Genomic DNA, 23780 nt, shown 5'->3' on the forward strand with positions numbered 1-23780 from the left:
GCCTGCAGGAGCTCAAAGTGGTTGACACACAGCTGTCTTTGCAATAAATCTTGTAAATCCACAGTACAAAAAAAAAAAAAAAAAATCTCTCCAGAGGCTTCTTTGTGCAGTATTACCAAAGCTCTGAACAACTAGCTGAAATGTGAAAAATGCTGTAAGACTTCAACTTTACTTGCTGGCAAAGCTCAGCCCTTTGTGGAAGTAAATTGATAATTAGTTTGAATTAGACTATGTAAGCTGCGGTCAACTGACTGCTGGAAATGAAAATCCAAATGACCTTATAAACAAAGCTATACCCACAAGATTCAAGCATGCAGTAAATAAAAAGAGAAAAACAAAGAACAAGATAAAGGAATATCCCAGGTTCAAAAAAAAAAAAAAACTTATGTTGCAAAAAATAATGTTAAAATTAGTTTAGTGTGAAACATAGCTTAATAACCTTTTCTATGTAAATCACTACCCAAAAAAGTCCATAAAACAATAAAAGATCAAATAACACAACCGTTTTAACAGAAGAGTTCATGCAAGAGCTTTTAGCAAATTATAAGCTTCACCTTTCTGATTTTAAATGCTCCAAAAATGTACTCCATTAACTTGCATAAGTGCCTCACCATAACCACATTTAAAAAAAAAAAAACACAAGATGAGTCACTATTATTGTCACCTGAGCATCTTGTATTAAACCAAGAATATTCCTTAAAAAGCCCATCACAGGATATGCTTAGGAGACAAGGTTAATCTATAAAAACAACATCTGCCTTACTTCATAACATGTGGCCTTGTACGTTTCTTCTTGTCTGCAGGGTATAAATATGGGAAGGTTATGATGTAACTTCAGTTCATGCTTTGGGTCAAGAACAAATTGCATCACTTAATATTTTAGCTGTATATTCAGGCTGGGTAAAAAAAAAAATGCAGCTTCACATTTCTGTGTAATGAATCTTACATTATTAATGGCATGAATGGTGAATATACTTGAACTCTCACATGACTGTCTGAGCAACGAGGCCTCCTTCCAAGTTCATTAATGTGGTTATTGAACTGGGATATTGCAGACAATGTTATGTACCTTTCTGTCCCAAACATGTCCAATGAATGTTTGAACAACCCAGAGGGACCCGATTCTCCCGGCGAAACTTACTCAAATCCACCCGAGAGATTTCCCTTATACTTTAAATGCAGGACTATAGTGGAACTCTAACTTCTACGACAGACATTATACACTTTGCAACTTGTCACACAATGGCGCAAAGCCGAGAGCCGAGGTGCTCACCGTCAGAACTGCAATTCATGCTGAGTTTTTAACCTAACCTTGCTTTATTAGCTTATTTGATTCGCCATTCTTCTTTTAGTTGATTCAATACATAGTCTATTTGCATAAAACTAGCCGGTAAGATTATCTTCACTTATTCGATCTATCCTAAGAGTCACCTTGTTCTGGATCTTCTACGAATAATGAGATTTTAAATTGGAAGACACTCACACAGAGAGGGAGCCATTTACAGTTAATTCATCTCATTGAGGTACATTGCTTAGAGGTATTGGAAGGTTTAGATTTTCATTCAAGCTTCATATTTAACAACGGCTGCCTCCTCCACTTCACTCACATTCAAATTTAAATGGCTTGAATTTGACTGATCCAATATTGCGTTTGACTGTTGTTATTTTCCTTAAAGCAAATATTTTGGCAAAATTCCTTTCGTGCGAGAAAATTAAGTTGGGGGGGGTGGGGGGGTGAGAGGTAGAGAGAAAGCATGTGTCTTTTTGTCTGCATTTTTGTGGATTTATTCATCTTCTTCCACTGGCATTGGGGAAACACACCTCAACACGTCCTCTGGGTCATTCTATGAAACGGTGGCTTTCCCAGTTTGATACTAAATTTTTTGGTTTTAACTAAATTCGTAAGGATTTAAACATTCTATCAATAATGTGCATAATTATGCTTTCAAAAAGATGTTAAGGGTGACTGTAACAGCACAGTCTAATTTGACATTACAAGCTTTTTGTCTTTTTAAGAGAAAGAGAATGTAATGCTAATGTAATCAACCATTTCCAAAGCAGTTGTTTACTCTACAATATCATGGTAACAAGGTTGACATTTTAAGACAAAAATAAAAAAAAACAAATAAAACTTTCATAATGACATTTTTTTTTATCTTTATAAAAAGAGTTTGAGAGGTTTGAAAGGATAATGATGTCATTATAACAATTATAAAGTTGCATTTATCTATTTTTAATTCATGGAAAAGCTAATAAAAATAAAATAAGGTTGCATTGTTTTGTATTTTAAAGTGTCATTGTATAACTGCACTGAAAAAAACTACTGTACACTTTTTACATAGAAATTGATAGTAAATTTCACAATTAATTATCAAAAATGGCAAGCAACACATTCAATTAAATGTGTAATTTTCAAGATGAAAGATTGGAATAATATTTTCTTGTAAAATGTATTCAACTGATCTTTGTTTTGTTTTATTATTAATATTATTATTATTTTTTTACACTCACTTACTAAAAGGTTAGGGTATATTTTAGGGTTTGGTCTTAGGTTATGTTTGTAATTTTCAGTTATTAAGTGTTACATAAAATAAAAGTAAAACTTTATTGGATTTTTTTTGCCAAAATGTTTAGAAATATTTTCAAAAACTCTGCATCAGCTCTTCAAGACTTCAATCATTTTGTAGAAATGTTTACAAGACAAACACAAACAGCAGCTGTTCTGTTAAGCGAGCCCTCACATGTGACCGTCCATCACACACACACACACACACACACACAGCATCTGAAGACTAAAGCTCAGCGATGCGGAACCAGCAAGTTTCAGTGCCTACATATACACTTTGCACCCTCCCTTAAGCATGTTTGCAAATGTGTGTGCGAGAACGTGCGCGAGTGGAGGTGAAGTTAATTGGCTTTTTATGACTTCAATTATATAACATTATGAACATACAGGCTTAGCAGCTCGTATGTGGCCTCTATTAACAATGTCTTTTGGATTAGCGACTGGGCTTAAGGTTTCTGGCACTGAGCTGTAGCTCATCATAGATTTTAGGAGCACCCGGTGAAAGATTCCTTGAGACCGTAATCCTGAAAGAGCGATTGCAAACTTGACCACTCCAGATAGAAATCTCCAAGCCTGAAGGCATTACAAGGAGACGTGCGTTAGCGCAGTATAACACAGCGCTCGCGACGCCGTTGTTGACCTCACACAAAATACTGTTTCCGAGCTAAAAAAACACAGTCTCTCTTCATTACGCCGTTAGTTTATTCTTTAAAAGCAAATGGTGTGGAAGCAAAACAAGCATGTGCCTGTCCTGAAGCGCAGCTCCTGAGGTGTTAACTAATCTCCAGTGACCAGTCTGTGTGCTGCCTTCACTAATTGCTCCCTGTATTTCAGTCTGGTGTGAGAGCAACCATTGTAGCGAGCGCCCGGCTGGCCCCCAGAGGTCTCACACCTTCATTATCACTCTTTATTGCAAAACCTTCCATGGGCACTCAGCACCAAACAGCCTGTGCGATAAAAATAGAGCCTTTCCCCTCCTCTCCTTTTAGTGGTTTCAGTTTTAATTACCAACACAGCACCCGAGCCCGAGTCCTCAGCAGGCTGGGCTTTTTGTTCACTAATTAAAGCGAGGAGGGAGTTTATTGAAGGGACCCCAACTATGTTCTCTCATCTATTATTAAGAGGGCAGGACAAATCATTTTCAAATTTAAACGCTGAAACCTGTCCAGGGATGCACTGGGGTTCGGAGAGGGGGAGGAAAGCGGCGAAATAGAGAAGAAAGCCGGCTTTTGTCTTGCCGAGGGTGCGCGTCGGCACCCATCACGCATTATGACGCTCCTGTCAGGTACAGTCTGGCAGAGACTGCGTTCCCACCCTCTCGGAGCCTGCCATCTGTCTGCTACGTCACCTCATTGACGCTTTCTGGGTCAAACCGCGTAGCATCGCTGCTAAACTCACCAGCAACCATCCACAGCTTGGATCCCACCCTGATTTAATTGGTGTACCCCCTATGTGTGTTTTGGCTAAACAGAGGACATAAATAAGCAAACAGCAGGCAGGTAATAAGAGGCTGGGACGGAAGATGAGATTGATGTGGGGAACTTCCTCTCTGACCTGACTTGGTCGAGCATTTGGTCCTGTACAGGCTAAACTGGCCTGAATTTGACAGCTGTACAGGTAAAAACAAGAGACAGGTGGAAAGCGAACAGCTTGAAAAAGTAACACTCTCATAATCATGATAGAATCACAAAAAGCGCGCCATCACGTACAGTATCCAATGTTTTTTTGAAGCCGACCAGCAACTTGGTTTTGCCGTAATGGAGTTCGTAGACTTATTCAAATTAGGCTGGTTTGGTTGCTGTAGGTTGACGGGGTGCAGTGAATAGCGAAGAGGGGATAATGAATTTAGCTTGGCTGCAGAGTCTGTGAAACTTCCAGCGACCTAACAAGCACTACGCACTCTTTCAGCAATTAGTCACTGTCAAATAGGGGCAAATGTAGCACTCTCTACATGCTTGTTAGGTAAAAATCTACACAGAGGTCAGTGACACTAAGGAAAATACAGTGTTATCCACTGATTCACTGGGGGAACAATACTATTGCTTAAAGCCTAAAGGCTCTGGTTTTATTTTACGGCAAAGTAACCAACACTCTTAAAAATTAGGGGGTTTTCACAGCAATGGCACAGAAAAAAACTAACATTTTTTGGTTCCACAAATAACCTTTCAGTGAACAGTTCTTAAAAGAACCAATTTCTTTCTTAGAGTGAAGAATGTTTTAATAATCTAAAGAACCCTTTTACACCATAAGGAACCTTTTTAGGTTCCATGGATGGTAAATGTTCTTCATGGAACTGTCAGTGGCAATTATTATTAAGAGTGAATGTAGAAATTCAGCTCAGAACTCTTACATCCCTCTGGAATTGTGGGAAGAACGAGGAAAGGGCATTCTGAAATAATTAAAACGATTACTTTACCTCAATATTTTTGCTTTTGCAGCCAAGAAAAGTATTTTAAACTGGGTGAGATATTGCATTTTGAAAGTTCGCTTGGCTATCTCTTGGCTTTGTTCTACAAAGGCGACGGTATGATGCGGCGTCTTACAAATTATCTACATCTTGCATTTAATATAGTTCATCGTTATGACCCTTTAAGAACAGGAACTTATAAAGCCTTTGCCTTGCGTCTGTTCTGAAAATCAAACACTTCACAAGTACACCAGTCCAAAATAAATGTCACCGCCTCTTGCAATGCAGCTCTGCTCACTTTGAAATATAGATTTTTCAATTACCTACAGAGAACCTACATTTCGGTATCAGACATCCCACCAAGCGTTCATTCACACAAGTGATTTTTATCTCTTTTTTTTTATTTTTATGAGTGAGCTATAATCTCTATAGAACTGACCTTCATTTATGCAGAATATCTGCAAAAAGAAAAAAAAAACCCAATATAATCATATTCAAAATTATGAGCAATATAAATCTAAAATAAAAAGCCTGCAAGAGTGGCATTTTAAAATTTTCATGCATTGGGTTTTTCATCCAACTAAACTGAAAAATTAAAACTATTTTCACTCAGAAATTGTGAGCAAATTTCACAAAAAAATCAAAATAAATAAAGTAGCAAGTAATGCAGTGAATTACATTTTAAATTCTGAAGTAGAAAGATCTTTCTTGTGAAATGCACTTGTTCTTTTTACAACTTCTGGAAAAGGTTTTTTTTTTTTTCTTTTAACAGCGTAACACACTGTGACATCACATGCTCCACCCTCCCCCTCCCCTAAATTTTCATTGTGTAAAATTATTTAATTTTAGGATATGCATTTAAAAAGGTACATTTCTCCCTTGGATGGATTTTTCCAATATATAGAAGGACGGATATATAGGTCAGAGACCCTAACGCCTTATCAGAAATTCACCATTGCCTGGTTATTAAGGACAGCTTAGGTGGAGAAGGCTGAAGTAGCACGAGGGGTGAAGGTGAATTGATTGCCTGTGGACATGTTAAACATGACCCTGTCAGGCCTGCACTCCACTCCTAAAATGCACCAACCTGTGCACCTCGCTGCAAGTAATCAGCTGTAGAAAGGGTTTAATAAAATTCGGAGAGCCCGAGAACTGGCCCCAGGGGGTGTTTTCTACCTACCTGAAAATAATCAAAACCTGCGGCAAGAGACATTTGCGGCGTGTTATCGCAGAGAGCATAGTAAATGCCTCACCATATCAGAGCCCTTTAAAAATATAAATAAAATTGCCGCATGGCCACATCATACTAAAGCTGCATGAAACACATGAACTCCGAGCGGACGGGACGGGAGCACAACAATGGTGCAGGGTGTCGGGTAAATGTTCGCCACATTCATAGGCACCAGCTTGCGGCACGGGGGCAATGAGAGGATAATTATGGGGGTAACTTGGGCTCAATCTGTCTGTGTGCCCCCTCCCCCTCCCCCTTGAAGGGGTGTTTCCCTTGATTAGCCCAACTCGGGGTGCAGCCCCCTCTGCGGATAGCAGATTGAAGTTCATCACGGGGGTCTCAGCTGCCAGTGTGTAGCGATGAATTGCCTGCTGTAAGAAGGTGTTGACAGGAGCAGCTGGACATCAGCGAGTGATGAAAAGAAAGGGAAATTCATTGAGACCCGAGACAGAAAGGTCCGCTGGGGAGAGAGGGGCCTCGACGAGAGAATCTGGCATCTGCTGGAGGATAACCGAACTGCAACCTGTCCTGAAGGAGTCAGGGAAATCTGGGAGGCAGCATTATGTCATAAAAAAATAAAAATAAAAATAAAAATAAAAATAAAAATAAAAATAATAATAATAATAATAATAATTTGTTGTTATAGTTGTTATTTTTCAAAATATCTAAAAACTCACTTTTCTTCTCATTAATGTAATAATTGTTATTGTTTACTGTGAATTTAATAATAATAATAATAATAATAATAATAATAATAATAATAATAATAATAATAATAATAATAATAATAATCATTTGTACAACAACCACAATAAAAATAGTAGAAATAATAATACTATAATAATGGCATCAATAATAAGGTAAAAAAAAATATGTTACATATTAAAAAAAAAATAAGTCATTCGAATAAGTGGTAATAATAAAAATAATACTTGCTTAGTAAGTTTAATAATATTAAAAAAATACTAGAGAGTTCAGATATTTTGACATTGAAAATAAACAAAAATAATTGTTTTAATAATAATAATAATACAAAACTCACTTTTATTTTGTGTTATAATAATGATAAAGATTATATGAATAATAATAATAATATACAAGTTTTAAATATTTTGAAAAAAATAAATATTTATACTATTATACTATTTTTGATAATAAAATATCTAAAACATTAAATCAAACTGTATTTTTTAAGAATAATAATTATGATGTTGTTGTAATACATTTAACATTAGAATACATTATTATTATTATGATGTAGTTCATTTAAAATATGTTAATTAGAATAGAAATTCTAAATTATATCTAAAATAAGTCAATGTAATGATGTTTGTATATATTATAATTTTTCAAAACAAACTCAAAAACATTCAAAAACTTACACTGGTTGTACATATAGAATATATATTTGTATTATAAAAAATGTTAATACGAATTAAATATCCTCATAATTCCTGTAGGCTTAATAGTGGAAAATCTCCTGTGGTTTCATTCGCCCACCACAAAACTGTCAGAATGTCAACACAGTTATCATGCAAATTGTGTGTGAAAAATAATGACTAAGGCCTCAGATCGAAGCTGCTCACATGTGAGTAAATAGTAAAAACAAACAGCCCGGCTAGTTGTGATTCCCAGTGTAAATGAGGTATGATGGTGAGTGTGCTGGCACACCGAACCCCAGCCTCTGCCAGTGCCCTGGGGTTACACTTGGCTCTATTGGTGTGATTTCACTATCCTTAGCATTAATGAACTGCCTACCCGTGCAAATGAGCTTTTAATGGGTGTTACTCTGCTATTGCAGTCCTACCTTATACAAAAGGCGTTTTACGGGCCGATGCCACCCTCCCAATTTTGCTCAAGTAAGTAAAGTGCTCCAATAAAGTGCTAAACAAGGTCACTGCTGCCCTCACTGGAATAAGATCACCTATTTGGTCTTTTAAAAAGATGCGGCCTACAGTATATTCTCCCAAAAGATTTTGGCTTGCTTTACAGTGCAAAGCAAGACCTGCTCACAAATGTAATGTGTGTAATACTGCATATTTTACATAAAATGTTAATCAGCTTTCATGATTTTCCATGCACAGAAGTACCGCTTTAATAAAAATCATAATGATTTGCACAGAAGTATAAGAATAAGTATAAGAATACAACTTTTTTTTGAGGCACTGACAAATTTCCATGTCCCCAGTCATGTTTTCTTAACTTCACTTTGAAACAATGGGTGCATATATATTTCTAAAATAGCAATTTTGAGTATTAGCATTAGTAACATAATTTATTGTGATTATTTATGTTCTTAATTTGCACTATCATTGAATAACTGGCTCATTTCTACAGTTCAGTGGATTTTATGTTCCAACTAAACAACATGTTACATAAAAAGAATATTTTACATAAAATGTCATCCAACTTTCATGATTTTCCATGCATAGTTGTACCCCATTAATTAAAAAAATAAATAAATAATCATAATGATTAGTTCCTAATTATAAAATACAATTTTTTTTTTTTTTGAGAAAGTTTGAGTATTAGTATATACAAAATATAATTTATTGTGATATTTTTTTTTTTTTTTAATTTGCACATCATGGAATAACTGGCCTTTCAGTGGATTGTATGTTGTCAAGAAGCAACACTGCATGTAATAATAATAATAATATTCTTGGGGCACCTAAAAAAAGGTTTCACATATATTCATAAATTTTCATTTTTGAGTAGTGTACACATTTGGCATAAAATATAATTATTGTAATACATTTTTGCATGTGTAAAAACCACCATTAAATCAATTTAAAACCATTAAATCCCAGTCCGACCTGTTACCTGTTGGTGCTACTTGTCTTTTAAAATCTTGAGCATATGCCCTACTGTAAATCACATGACTAGCTAGAAGTGACATCATTTCCTCGGAGGGAAAGCTACTGCAAGAATGTTTAAAAGTAAAATGGAAGGGTGAAAAGTTTATCTAATAGCCTAAAACGTAACATATGTCCACCCAACTTATACTGGACATGATGCTCATTATTAGCTAGTAATGGTCTGCGTTAGCTCAAAACATTAATCTGTTGCACATGGCAAAAATTATTGAGTTGAGCTTGAGGCCTGAGCTTGACCAGTGTGTTTTCTGATTAGAAAGTAATTGAATTTGGACCTTTTTTCAACAAACCTGCTCAGTGAAGAATCTAGCAACCGTAGGAATGACCCAGCTATATTAGTGGGATTCCGTGGCTTTGATGGCTGTTGTTCAAGCAACATTGCGTGTTGTGGTGGCCACCACAGACGTGATGAAAGCCCCTCTGTTCATGGCCATGTTTGCTGGGATGTCTCACAGCCTCGCTGACACCCGCTACTGCTTAATTAGCCAGAATCAGCCCAGCCCTGTAGGAGAACGACTAATGATTAATGATGAAACTCCATCTGAGTTAATGATTTGTGATGAAACTCCATATGTGCTAAAGGTGCTCTGAGTGTACGTTAAATTTTTGTAGGTGGTGGGTTTGTACGTTTTGGTGTTGTTTGGTGTTTATTTGTATTATTTTTTTTATGGTGGCTCTGCTATATGAAACCTCTTCGAAAACTCTGAGTGTACTGCTAAATCAATTGGTCTATTGATCCACTACTAATTAAGGCAGGATAAATGGTTGAAGTACACAAATATTGGTCCACTGATGAGCCAATAGACTGCAGGGGGCATAAATTCAGCGATAGATGGAGAGGTGTCAGGCGTTTCAAGACTTGTTAGTGCCTGCACTAAACTAAATGAAACGCTGTATGAGGGCATCTGTCAGCTAAATGCTCTCATTGATAATTTACTTGATCTTCCGGAACCTCACATAAGAGAGAGTTATATGGCATAGTAAAATGAGACTTCTATACTAGTCAATTTAATTGTGTCCGTTTATTTGAGATCCATCGATACACTGCATATCACGATTGTTACATTTGTATAGAAGTGCTCGTTTCAGCACAGAGCAGGTGATTACAGGTAAAGTGGGAAATGGAAGAGATTAATCATCTTTATCATTATTTTTGTGTTTATTCTTTGTTACTAAAACTCAGCATTAAAGGCATAGTTTATCCAAGAAAAATAAATAAGACATTTAAAAATTTATTATTATTTTAATAATAATAATAAATACTTTATTCCTGTGACACAAAGCTGAACTTTCAACATCATTACACCAGTCTTCATTGTCACAAAAAATATTTTATTATCAGTGTTAAAAATGGTTTGCAGCTTAATATTTTTTGTGGAAAGTGTGACAAGTTTTTCAGCATTCATTTATGAAATGAAAATTAAAAATAGCTGTTTTTTTCAAAGAGTATCTATTTTTAACATTCACAATATAATTGGCTTTGCTGTCATTAATGATCAATTTAATGCATCCTTATTGAATAAAAAAATGACAAAAAAAACTCAATGATCCCAAACTTTTGAACAGTAGTTCACGAAAAATAATAATAATAAAAAACCATTAATTTAGAAATAAATAAAATAATACAAGAAAATAAATGTTATAGTGGACTGGATGACAGTATTTTAAACAAATGTTCACATGTGCAGTTTTTAAAAAAAAATCTTTACAATTCCACTATTTGTACACTACCATTTACTATTAAATATATATACTATTATAAAGATAAAAAAATAAATGAACACTTCAGATATATAAAATCATAATGGACACAGTGACAAGATATTGTGACAAAATTAAATTTTTGTAAGAAAAAAAATAAAAATAATACAGAACAGAATACATTTTAATGAACCTAAGGGATTCTATAAACCTTAAACTACTTTGTCTTTAATGCTTAGATGCTGTCAGCATGTTAATAATAGGTTTCAGTGTCTATGTAAATATAAAAAAGAAAAATAAATAATAAAAAAGAAGTAGTACTAATTACAACCAAGATCGCTCGTTACGAAAATTGATTTATGTTTGTTTGATGGGGACTCTGAACATGTAATTCTGCATGAAGGATGTTTAAAAAGTCACACTGAATTTTTTTTTTTTTAATCAGTTGTCATAAGACCATAAGATTATTTTTCGAAATGGCTTTGGGGTCTCTGAGACTCTAAAGAGAACATGAGTGTTAGGTGTCCCATTTTACCTGTATCCCCACCTTAAGGGTAAGTAAGTGCTGTCCATTTCACTCCACAGCATTTGACACTTGCCTTATTTTCATTTACGTCTTTTTTCTCTCTCTCAAGTGCCCTGTTTTGCCGTTCCGGTCACACGTCATCAGACTCTAATTAGTTTCAGCTGACAGGGCGTGTCCTTCAGGTCAAAGGTCAGGACCGGTTGTAGGGGGATGATGGTGAGTGGAAGGGTCGTGGCAGAGCTCAGGGATCAGAATCCTCATTACAGCGATCTGTTTGCCCTTAAATCAACCTGTCAACAGAGCGCAGACATCCACTGTGTCTCCCACAGCCCCGCGTTTCTCATACACACAGAGCCTTTCCCAGAGATCTTCTCTTTCATCGATGCTTGTTCGTCCGCTCTTTATTCCCGATGCCCCCAGTGCTAATGTCAAAACAACAGTTGATGTTATTTCTCCAGGGGTGAGGGGGCTCTGCTGCACCCTCTGCAGGCCGGCCGCGGAAGCGTGGCTGAACACCACACGGCCATGACACACAGCTGAGTCATTAACCCAGAAAACACACCATTTGCCGGGATTGTCAGAACAGATGTTTCAGAACTATTTCCCCGAAAGCTTAAAATCTGGAAAACGTCTTAAATTAATAACCACCCCTCCGCCCTTCAGTTCCTCAGTCAATGCTAAGTGCCCTTGTTGACTCAATTGGATTAGCACTAATATGTAAACACAGGAGGTAAAAGAGTAATCCTCCAGTGAAAGCAAAAAAACTGCAGATAAATAAATCAAAATGGGACGTTCTCTACTTTATACCAATAAACGTGCAATGAACGGAGAATTGACTGAACGAGGGGTTTGATACCGCAGACCTGAACACGTTCGAGACGAGTGTTTTGACCATCCAGTGGCAGAGCAATTACCCGTTCGTAACTCAGTTGGATAATAAGAGGCAAACCTTTGGGGGATAAGACACAGAGTTGTTAATTATTAAACGCTTACATCAGCCAAGTGCTAGAGAGTTGCAATTATTAATGTTGTTGTTCTTGCTTGTGCTTAAACACAACTGCTGCTGTTAATATCCTCATTAACCAAAATGAATGATTTTATTACTCTTGATTTGGTCTGGGGTTTGCTAATGCATTTGGGTTGTGTCGTCAGTGCGAATTGAGGGATAAGCATTGCCGTCGGATGCACCACATTGATGACTGCTGGGGGTTTGTTTACCCGCCCCCCCTCCACATAATGGGAATATTCGAACAAAACACACAAATGTGCTGCTCACCTCTAAAAATACACTGTAATTGAGCAGCTCTAGAGCCGATGGAGAATAGCACGGATGATAGCTGTGGATTTAGACTGGAAATCATTAAAAACTTGCCTCAACTGCGCCGCGAATATGCAGCAGAAACAAAATAGTCAGGATTAAGCAGAAACGGTTGAGATGGAGGCGTGTCATTTTAATGCCTCATCTAAAATGGTCTGAGGTTTTTGAGTTTCTACCCCACCCTAGAAACGCCAAGGTGTCCTCAAAACGTCTTGTTGCATTAGAGCAAGTCACAGTATTAACATTCCAAATACCTCTTCTTTAGAAATCACTTTACGAGGCAAAAAAAAAAAAAAAAAAAGTTGAATTAATGAGCTTCACCTTGGATTAAAACGAATAACTGACTATTAATTACATCCAAAATATCAAGAATATTTAAGCTCAAGGATCAAAGGGACATCTGCCAGCATTCATAACATGGATCTTTATATATAGTCATTTATTCAGCGTTTTTAGGTCAAACACACCAAGCACTTAAATTATTCAGATATTAGACACAATCAAGTTGTAGAATGCTAATTTTCCACCCTGAATCGTTCCGTGAAAGCGGAGAAGCAGGAAACGCAAACAGTCGAGTAAATTCTCAAGCTCCCCGTAGAGCTGACACACTGCTCTGTAGTATTTACTATTTCAATAACATGCTGAAAGATTGGCCAATCACTGGATTAGGGCTGTTATAACTCTTAAATAAAGCCTCTCTCAGGTCTTACAGCCGATGACAATGCACTTACTTCATGACCATCACCGCTTTAAAAGATTCTTATGATTGGTTAACTCACATCAGAGAACAATAACAACTAGACACTTATATTATCTGTGGTGCTAGTCTGAGCAAAACTCCCCACTCTTAAACTATACTTTTAAAAATAAAAGTTCTTTTGGAATTAATGGTTCTGTAAAGAACATCCATGGAACATTTCTACAGCACAAAAGGTTCTTTACAGTGGAAAAAGGTTCTTAAGATGATTAAAGTATTCTTTACGAAGAACTTAAAAAAATACAATAGGTTCTTCTATTGTATTGCTACAACCCCCCTCCCCACCCCTTCTTTATTTTTAAGAGAGTAGAACGTTGCTGTGGGGTTTTTAAGGTGTTCTGAGTGGTTTTTAGCACCTCACTATAGTGAGTGTTCAGGGTGGTTGTTTACAAACCCAAGGTTGCCTATTAAATCATCCACCAAGCAAGAAGCTTTAATCTCAATGCTTAGAAAAGTAAGTGCACACGCTTAATATTTGCGTGAACATAAGCAATATTAATAAAGAAATACTACATCTTCTAAATCAAAAAGCTACAACAGCCAATGAAATGGCAAAAACCAATTACAAGTTAACTAAAAGTAGAAATACAGTAAAAATGGCTTGTTACACAAGTGCTCAGAACAGTCTTAATAGCGGTGATGGCACAAAGGAGTCAGAGGTCAGTTATAACCAAAGTGCACATTTCTTTGGTCTTTGGGGTCCTTTTGTCTCTTAGTGAAACATTTCCCTTTTCTCCATTACAAGCAATGAGCAAGACATGATCAATTTACACACCCACACAGATACTGGTAATAAAGATATCTTCTTAGCACGAAATTGTTTAACAAACCAAACTCTATAGGAAAAGCAAATAAGGCCATTTATGGGGCTAGTTGCTCCTGTGTAATCTGAAGCATATGCAATTTTAAAGGGTGTTTCTCCTGCTAATGGGCCCCGAGGGGCCGGGAGGTTAATTGATGCAGCTGTTGATAGCTTTTACACATGACGCAGGGTTCATCTCCCCTGTGACTCTTATTCCAAGGCACTTTTTAATGAAGTGTTAGACAGAAGGCTTTTTACAGTAGACTTGTATCTCAGAGAATGCTTCAAAACAAACCTAAAGAAGAGCTTTTAGGGAAATGCTCTGCAGATGACCATTGATTTACGAATTAAATAAGAGCTTTTTTGCCAGTTGTTTTGGATTGTTGATTTGAAGCTCCTGAGGGGCAGACTGGAGGCAACACAAAGTCAGTGTTTTACATTGGTTTACTTACTATTACTATGCACACATAAAGATATATTTTGCATGCAAAACTATGACATCTAAGCTGCTGATGCTGTTTGATGCATACACATGACTGACAAGCGAAATATTTTTGTTTATGCACATCTGTTAGGAGCTAAAAGCACATGATCCATAGAATGAAACATTCCAGCTGGTTATGCATTAAAACACAAAACACGGCCATAAAGAAACGGACGGCGCAAATTTTTTACCACACTCTTTGTTTATAAAACGACCGCCTAGCACTTGACAGCTACTTAATTTCACATCTGAGGGTTGAGGGTGACAAGTTCACTTAATAATAATATAATCTCCGGCAGATTTTAATTAAATAGTCACTGGCGAACTTCTATGATTCCTCTGAAGGCCAGGCCTCCATGGGAGCCAGAAAACGAATGGGTTTCCTCACCGCTAAAGGGGCTTCTTTACCAAGCAAACATTTACAGATATTTGAGCACTGAAAATTAAATACAAATACATAGCTAAATTTATTTGATCCGAGGCTGTGGAAATGAGCGTGGAGTGTGGAGAGTGCGGGAAGTGATGACAGTGTGATGAACTGGATAGCAGCCTCACCCTGAGGATTATACTCCCACAGTCACTAAATTCTGCTCATTAAAGTGACAAACCCAAACACAAAGCCAGTCAAGCGTGAGATTCAGCTGTGTACAGCATCTGGCCCGTACCGGCAACCCCAAGCGCAGCCGTCTCTGCTGCAAAAACCTCTACACACCGTAGCCTCCGTCAAATCTAAAACAATCAACTTGCCTTTCATTTCCAATTTCGCCGCCTGCCACAAAGCCCTATTAGAGTCCATGATCGCACGCTGCTGCTGATTTACAAACGAGCACGGGGGAGTCCCTGTCCTTCTCGAACCTCTCCTCGGTGCCATCCGTCAGCCTCCTCCATCCTGATTATCTGGAGACGCCAATTTCAAAGAGACATCTTAATGGTGATGTCAACGTATTAATTAGAAGTGTTAATGAGCTAAAAGCAGCCCCAAATTAAATTAATGCAGCAATAGACACAGAGAGCGAAATTAGCTTCAATTTCTGTAAATGATTCTGAAGTGTGCACAACATATCAGCCTGCCTGCACGTTCCCATCCCCCAAAGCTAATCAAGAACTACATTGCAATTAGCTGCTTAATTAAAGCAACACTCTGCTCGGAAAATCCGGCACAATTAAGTAATGGCTGTTATAGCATGAAGGCAGGCCGTATTTGTCTTCGGGAGAGGCGCAAAACACGCGCACACACCCAGACAAAGCATATTATATTTCCAGCGGCCCGCGGGGACCGAAGACGGCCAAGATGGAGAAGTTTTGGAATGTGGAGTGGGTCTGGTGCTGGAAACGGCACGACTCAGTCTGTGACAGAGCGCCAGATCGCACTCCCTAGCCTGAGGTTTCATAGACTGCCGAATTGGCTCAGACTCAGGCGAGTGGGGCCTAATCGCCACTTTCTGTGTTGTCACCTCAACGCTTTCCAGTTGGACATGGCCAACCGCAGACAGTTGGAGCGTTCTTCACCGTTTCAGCTGAGGACGTCTTGGTGACCTTCCAATCTAAAGACTGGTGAATTTAAGGACTTGTCGAGTGCCCAAGTCCATGCAAGAACAAACACCGGATAAGAGCAAACCCTGGGCAGATGTTTCCCGATTCTGAGTCCAGGTGGCAGCCCCTCCCGCAGCAGTGTATCCCGCTTTATTTACCAGTCTGAGCGAGGGGCTGAGCTGTGATTAACACCCCAGTTTGGCTGGTCCGCCCTGGGACGTGGGTGTGAGCGCCATCCTTCAGCAGGTGTAGGCCACTGCAGAGCATATGCCATCGGGCCGCGAGGGGCGCTCTGTGGAAACGGTTCCTCTGGCGTTTCCTGGGGGCCCCGATCAACTGGGAATGGGCATCACTCACAAACACCATCTGTCAGGTACGGCCTTACCTGCTAAGAGCATTTAACTGAGAGGTGACGAGTCCTTCACCCATCTCAGATCTCGTTCACAGCTAGATGGAGAGGGAGATGAGGTAGAACTCGTTCTCGTTCGTCTCGTTCTGTGTAAACTTCACACCGGAGCGACTGGAGACAAAGGAGAGCGGAGATCTCCTGCGAGGCTCCGGGACAGATTTCCCCCTCTTCCGAAGAGGGGAGAAAAGACACCTGAAGTGTTTGACGCTAAATTAGGTTTTCAAAGGCAATAATTAGACTTTCCTCCCTAAAGGTAAATTACCTGCTTCCCAATTGATCTGCATTCTAATTATAACAATTTGCCCAGGAGCCATTGCTAGAACCTCACTGTCTACTACGAGTAGATGTTAAACATACGAAAAGACGTGTAGATTTGTGGGAACTGCTGTAATCAGTTTAATAAGCATTCTGCACCATAACTGGAGGAAATTAATCAACAGTTCTGTGCACCTTTGAGGGTGATAAATTAAATGAATATTAGTGAATATTAGGAGAGCAGAGGGCAAGGTCTCTCTCCCCACATGCTGGAGTGAGATTTCATGATCACAATACAGCCTGGATGACAAAACCTACATTTTTCTATGTCATCCAACCTCTAACTGAAAGAAACCATGATGAATCATTGCTCGAGTAGGAGCTAAAATCAATAATCTCGATTTTTCAGAGTATCTTGTATTGCCCTCAAAGTCAAATTAAAAACACACTCGTTAAAATATTTTTTTTTTAAACAGCACTTTACACTACTGTTCAAAAGTTTGAGGTCTTAATGATATTTAATGCTTTTAAATAAATGTCTTATGCTCACCAAGGCTGCATTTACATTTATTATAAATATGAAATAGGTTTTTATTCGAAAATATTTTATAATCATATACTGATTTGCTGCTCATAAAACATTTTTTTTTATTATTATTATCAATGTAATAATAATAATAATAAAAAAAAAGTTATGCTGCTTAAATCCACTATATAGCAACAACTACAAATACACCATCACAGCGGATCATTGTTTTCGGAGCAACATTCTGGAAACAAGAGACTATCCCTGGGTCTGAAATAAACGACTACTATATAACTACATCTCTACCCTATAAGGTATGTAAAAAGCAGTATGTGAAATGAACAGTATGCCAGATTATGCAATATCGATGCCCAGATGACCTACTACAGCTTCAGTGATTATGAAGAGTGCTTCCTCTTGACCATGTGGCCATGTTTGTCATGTTTGTGGATGGTGCTGAACAGCATCACAGCTGGCACTGTAGGGCATATGACTCCAACACCAATATAATGGGTGTAGTATGTCCAGATTGTATTCATTCAACACATCTACTGTACTTGTAGAATGTAAATTGAATCACCAAACACATATATTCTGACAATATGTGATTTGAGAGACAATTTATATCTTCTACCAGAAGGATAACACTTTTTGTGTGTGTATCAGTAACAACTTACACCATTACTATTATTCATAAAGAGTTATAATCAAGACCATGCTATAATATTAATTACAGATTCTTCAGAAATTATCCCTATCCTTCAGCTTTTTGGAAAACTTTGCGGAAAAATTAAAACCTTTATTTTCAAGAGTTTAAAACAAAAGTGGTGACCGCTATAGCTGTGGGCAATATTTATTTACATACAAGTGGGTGATTTTGGATAATGACAGTGGAGGTGAAGCCGGGCTATTGTCTCCATTAAATCCAGAAGTCACCTCCACACGGCGGCAGTGTGACTGCACACAGATACTTCACAGAGACTGAGAGCACGTATTCAAATTCAGCCCACAGTGCCCAGTGCTAATTAATATGTAAATTTCACATTGTTTGTTAACTCCTACGTCAATTTCTAATGTGAGCAGCGGCTTCTATGTTAACAGAGATTGACTGTAGATTGGGTCTGGGTTATTGCCAAACCCCTGTCTGTCCATAATCAAATATTTTTTAGGCTGCTAGACTAATATATGTCTCTGAAGCTTATAACTTGGGAGACGCGCTAATGATATTTTATTAAGCCAGAGTAATTGAAGGCACCATTTAAATATGTAATTAAGCACTTAAGTATAATTATGCAACACAGTAGGAAACCAAATGAATTAATTTAAAAATACGCCAATACATCAATTTATTTAGGCTCTATTGTGCGGGTCTAACATAAGATGATTAACATTTTAAATAACGAGCTTCAATGAGACGGAATAAAGGAATTTCATTTCCGTCTGGAAATGTAGAACCTTGCCATTCATGAGTTGGAAGAGAATAACAGATAGGATAAAGACCGCTGCGCAGTTTGGAGCTCAAAGAAGCGATTTGCCTTCTAATATACCTGTATGCACAATCCAGCGATTACTGGGCAAGTTTCCACGGCACTTTTTTTTTTTTTTTTTTTTTTACAGTAAATCTCCTTTCCATTAGGCTGAAATGATTTAGCAGACACTGTTTGTGTGGCTTATAAAAGCACAGATGGAGGCGGAGAAGGAGAAAGAGAAAATCTGCGAGAGTGTTTGTGTCAGTTTCATGCGTACCAAGAGAAAGCATGTTCATTTCTCCCAGCAGCCACTATGCGGCCCGTTTTAAGAGAGGTTCACAGATAAACACACATCTCCGGCCCCGGTGGAGTCGCTTACCTTTCTCCAAGTAGATTCAAGATATTAATTAAGATAAATCCTCCTCAATTCTGTGATTCTGCCATCTGGTTATTTATCCAAATTATGTTAATCATTTCTGTAGGGCAGGAGAATGATTACCCATTTTGCGTCTAATTTATATTAATATTCAAAATTAAATACTTCAGCAATACGGTCCATCTGTTTTGCATATAGAAAGAAAAAAAAATAGTCAGCGGCTGCGGCATCATCTCCTTAGAAAACAAACAATATGCCAGCATTAACCTTTGCTCCATGCATTAACTACTCTGACAAAGTCTTTAATGAAGTTAGCAGAGCGAGTCCGACCACGAATTTCAAACTAAACAAACCTCTAACACAATGACTTACAAGATTTACCACCTCATATGGTTCTAAATCCCACTGATGATCTCACAACCTCCGAGGATACCGACACCCTCGGCCCGAACAGGCAATTAAGGCACCGGTGGCTTTGCGCTTGACTTTGAGCGTTAGTTTGTTAGCCGGTCACGTGTGTGAGGAGCGTGGGGGGGGTGAGAAGAAACCAATCGCACGCTTCAGCTCAGGCCAGCCACTAATTAGGGTGAAGAGGAGGCCAGTGGACACGCGGTGTGATTAAATTTAGATCTGGAGGGAGATCTTGACCCCGCGTGCCCCTCATCTAAGTGACATTTAGCCAGGATAACCACACTGCAGCTGAGGCTTATTAACCTTTTGTGGGCCTGAACACCACTGACTGGCTTAATTGGCAGATGGATTATTAAATAGAGCAACTTCAAGATGATTGAACATCTCATATCTACAACGCACAGGTTAGTCGGTAAAATCTTATTATCACTTAGGCTTCGGGGTACAGTGGCCTACATATATACCAGTATGGATCATTTTTGGCATTATAATATTAACAATGCAGGCCGAGGTGCCATGAGAGCGTAAAAGAGAGGAGTTTTGATGATAATGGTGCTGAATGTGTGATCCGTCAGAGGGTCACTAGCAGAATCTCTCTAGTTTCTCCGCATTCGCAGTCCCCGGGGAGGTAAAATCCGCCGTTAATCATCAAAATGACCGTTACACGTTGCCAAGCGCTAAACGGTGTCGGATCCGCCTGGAACGACTTAATCCATCACAACCGATTTGGAAACTTTCTAAAATCAGGTTGCTTCTGTGCGGAAATCTCTGAGAGATTTAAGAGAGAACAGAGACGGCGCTCTGGGCCTCGTACAGTGGCGGGCATGTTCAGAAACAAGCGTTCCCCTGACTCGTACAAAAGAAAACGCCGTACGCTCGTTTTTCTGCATAGCCAAACAGAGCTGCCAGACGTGTGTTTAAGCATGATCCATTCACTGGGCTTTGCGCCGCTCTGCCATGTCAAATCAATGCTTTCAAGGGAAGCACGAGTCAGCCATGTTGGATTCGGTTCTGCTTTGGGAAATAAGTGGATCATATTGGACGCATTACCATACTTGTGTGACTGAGGCGCTCGCTCTCTCTCATATTCAAAAAGGAGATCATTGCACAGCATGTGATAAATGTCACCTCAGAGCAATGACCCGCATTATGTATTACCCCTGCTGCAGGCGTCCTCCTGCACCTCTGTGATCAGCTGTGGCTACTTACCCCCCATGTAGGCTGTCTCCGATGCTCTATATGGAAAATCAAACCCCTGACACTGAAAAAAAAAAAAAGAAAGAGCAGGCGTTAAAAATACAAGAGAGGACTGGTGTGCATTTCATCTTCTGTGTCTTGGTAGGTCAAGCAACACATTTTAAACGAACAGTTCACTAAAAATAAATTGTCATAATTTACTCACCGTCATGTTGTTTCTTTTCCTTTCTCTTCCCCATAGTTTCAAAATACCAAACGGAAAGATGCGTCGCATCATATTTGATGATACCAGATATTGCAAGCCAGTTTGAATGCGCAGAAGTATGACTGTCATTTGTGAAGAAGAAAAGGTGTTTCAAGCTTTTGTCTTTGAGCTCTACTGAAAAAGGGTTCTGGATATTTGGTTATTTGTTTAGAGGTATTTGTGTGTTAAAAGGGATATAAATGTTAGTTTTTTGTTAAGACAACCCATCTTGCATCTGAAAATAAAAAAAAAATATACGTGTGTGTTATATATATATATATATATATATATATATATATATATATATATATATATATATATATATATATACACACAGTATATACACACACACACTGACAACTGCTAAAGGTCGGGGTCAGTACAATGCTTTTGAAAGCTTAAAGAACTATTAATCTTTTTTTTGATAAAATTACAATATTTTTGTGAAATATTATTATTTAAAAATGTCTATTTTAAAATATAATTATATTTTCAGCATTACTGTGCCACATAATCCTTCAGAAATCATATAATATGCAGAATTGACCCTCGGCAGGGAGTTTGATTGACAGGTGATCTGACCAATCATAACTCTGAATCTGCCATTTTTATTCAACAAACAAACCAGACAGGAGAGCAGATTCACAGTGGATTTAAACTTGAAAAACTGTATATTGACGTCTTTCTGCAGTTGAAACAAGATACCTTCTGATGTTCATTCATGATTATTTCATGCTATAACTACTAGTAAAGAGGAATAGATGGACAGTTCATGTGCCGCTACAGTGATCTGTCACAACACATTAGCATTTATTGTTTGAATATCTTACAAAATGACAATTTGAAAGCGGACACTTTGTTTCATACCCAAAAAGAGACCCCAACCTTTTTTTTTTTCTTCTTATGTTCAGTTATTGACCCAAACTTTTTGAACAGCATCTAAAATCTCAACTATTTTTATCCAGGTTTCCAGTCCAAATATCTGAACGGAAAAAGGAAACAAGTTTGAAAGGAACCTCAAAACATACTCTAAAAAGTTATTTATATTTTGCTTGCATCAAACTAATTATTCAAATATTATATATATATATATATATATATATATATATATATATATATATAAAATATGTTATGCAGTATATATAGCAAAACAATGTTTTGCAGTGTATATTTAGTACTTTTCATGAAACTGTGCAAACCCAATAAATACAAATGTTCAAAAATCTTCTCCAAGCAAACATTATCCTCCTATAGAAAGGTTAAGCTCTTTTGTAATTAGCAATACACGCTACGAATTAATGGCCTTAGTGAACAAGACAGGCTGCTTGGCCTCTTCAGCAAGGTATTTTCAACACTAAAAATGAGTCGAACCTACCTTTGTGTGTTTACATAAAGAACAACAAACAGGCAAAGAAAGAAAAAACGCACGAGACTTCACAAGGTGTGTTACGTGAAATAAATAAATCCAGTTGATAAAGGTGTAATAGTGTGCTTTGAACTTGAAAGTGCAATTATTTTTCATATCAAACACACTTTTGCACATTCACACAAGAATGCAGCTAGGAGATGCTTATTGCGATATAATTACAGGCTCTCCAAGCTTCGCCTTGCATTCTTTAGCCTATAGGCTCTAATTGCAAATCTTTTTATTCATTAAATGAACACCGCTTCACAGCATTCTCTCCATGATAGACATCTGAACAGAAAACATTTTTCAGCGAGCCATGGCCAATTATAGTTAATGTGCGACAACAGAGTGCGCCGCATAGCATATTCCCATCAAACTATTTGGACTGCAAACCTCAACACATCCTGAATGTTTGTTTGCTCTCCTAAAGCCAGGCCAACTGGAAAAGTGACTTCCAGTGAGATGCATGTCTAATTAGAGGTTTTTATCATTAAAAGGATGACACTTTAGAGCGCAACGATGCCGGCGGTTGCCTCGAACGCCACGCGAAAGGGCACAAACGCAAGCAGACGTTCATCAGGGCTTTAACACTATCACACTGTAATCTGTCTGGGATTCCACGTGTGTTAACACAGCTAAAAATGTAGAAAGCAAACACTCCAACAACACCGCGTGAATGTCTCAATATATTAAGCGCACAATAAACAACCTATTCAATTCCAGGGATTTGCATGAGAAATGGGAGTATTAACGTGGAAGAATGTGTGTAGTCATTCAAAGTGCGAGCTGATGGCGGAGGGAAGGCTTTCAAAAGCCCTTCCCAGCGAGAGGGTAGAGACAGCCCTGCTGTGGTAGAGACTACTGCCTCGGTGTTGCCATATCACTGAACACAATGGCCTAGATTAGCAAAGTGTCAGTACTGAGCTGAAATAAGCTAATTGCTTCATTAGCTGACCCAATTCGATAAGCCTCTTCTCTAGCTATGTAACAAATAGCTCGAATTCATGTAAAAAGTGCGGTTTAATTACAACCGTGAGTGTGAAAAGCTAAATGAGACGGCCGGCGCGGTATGAATGTTATTGTGTTGGACACTATTAACATCCATATATTTATAAGCAGAAGACTGTGACAGACTTATTGGCTCTGAAAGTATGCAATGGAAACACGATGCTAAAGCTTTTGTTTGTTTCTTCTATTCAGGCTTTGTACCTGCTTATTACTGACAGCTTGCTTGAAACAATTACGGAGCGTATCGGTGAAAGTGATGTCAGCGAGCTGTTGGAA

The 23780-nt window shown here is 38.1% G+C and overlaps 1 long non-coding RNA gene across 1 annotated transcript; it reads left to right on the forward strand.

Moving 5' to 3' along the window:
* The first annotated feature begins 19681 nt into the window (after positions 1–19681).
* LOC122136879 lies at positions 19682–21311 on the forward strand. Its single transcript, XR_006154372.1, has 3 exons — positions 19682–20051; positions 20817–20985; positions 21086–21311. It is a non-coding gene; the product is annotated as an uncharacterized LOC122136879 (long non-coding RNA).
* Positions 21312–23780: the final 2469 nt, after the last annotated feature.

The sequence above is a fragment of the Cyprinus carpio genome, chromosome B3, assembly GCF_018340385.1.
Source record: "Cyprinus carpio isolate SPL01 chromosome B3, ASM1834038v1, whole genome shotgun sequence".
In the NCBI taxonomy this organism is placed as follows: Eukaryota; Metazoa; Chordata; class Actinopteri; order Cypriniformes; family Cyprinidae; genus Cyprinus; species Cyprinus carpio.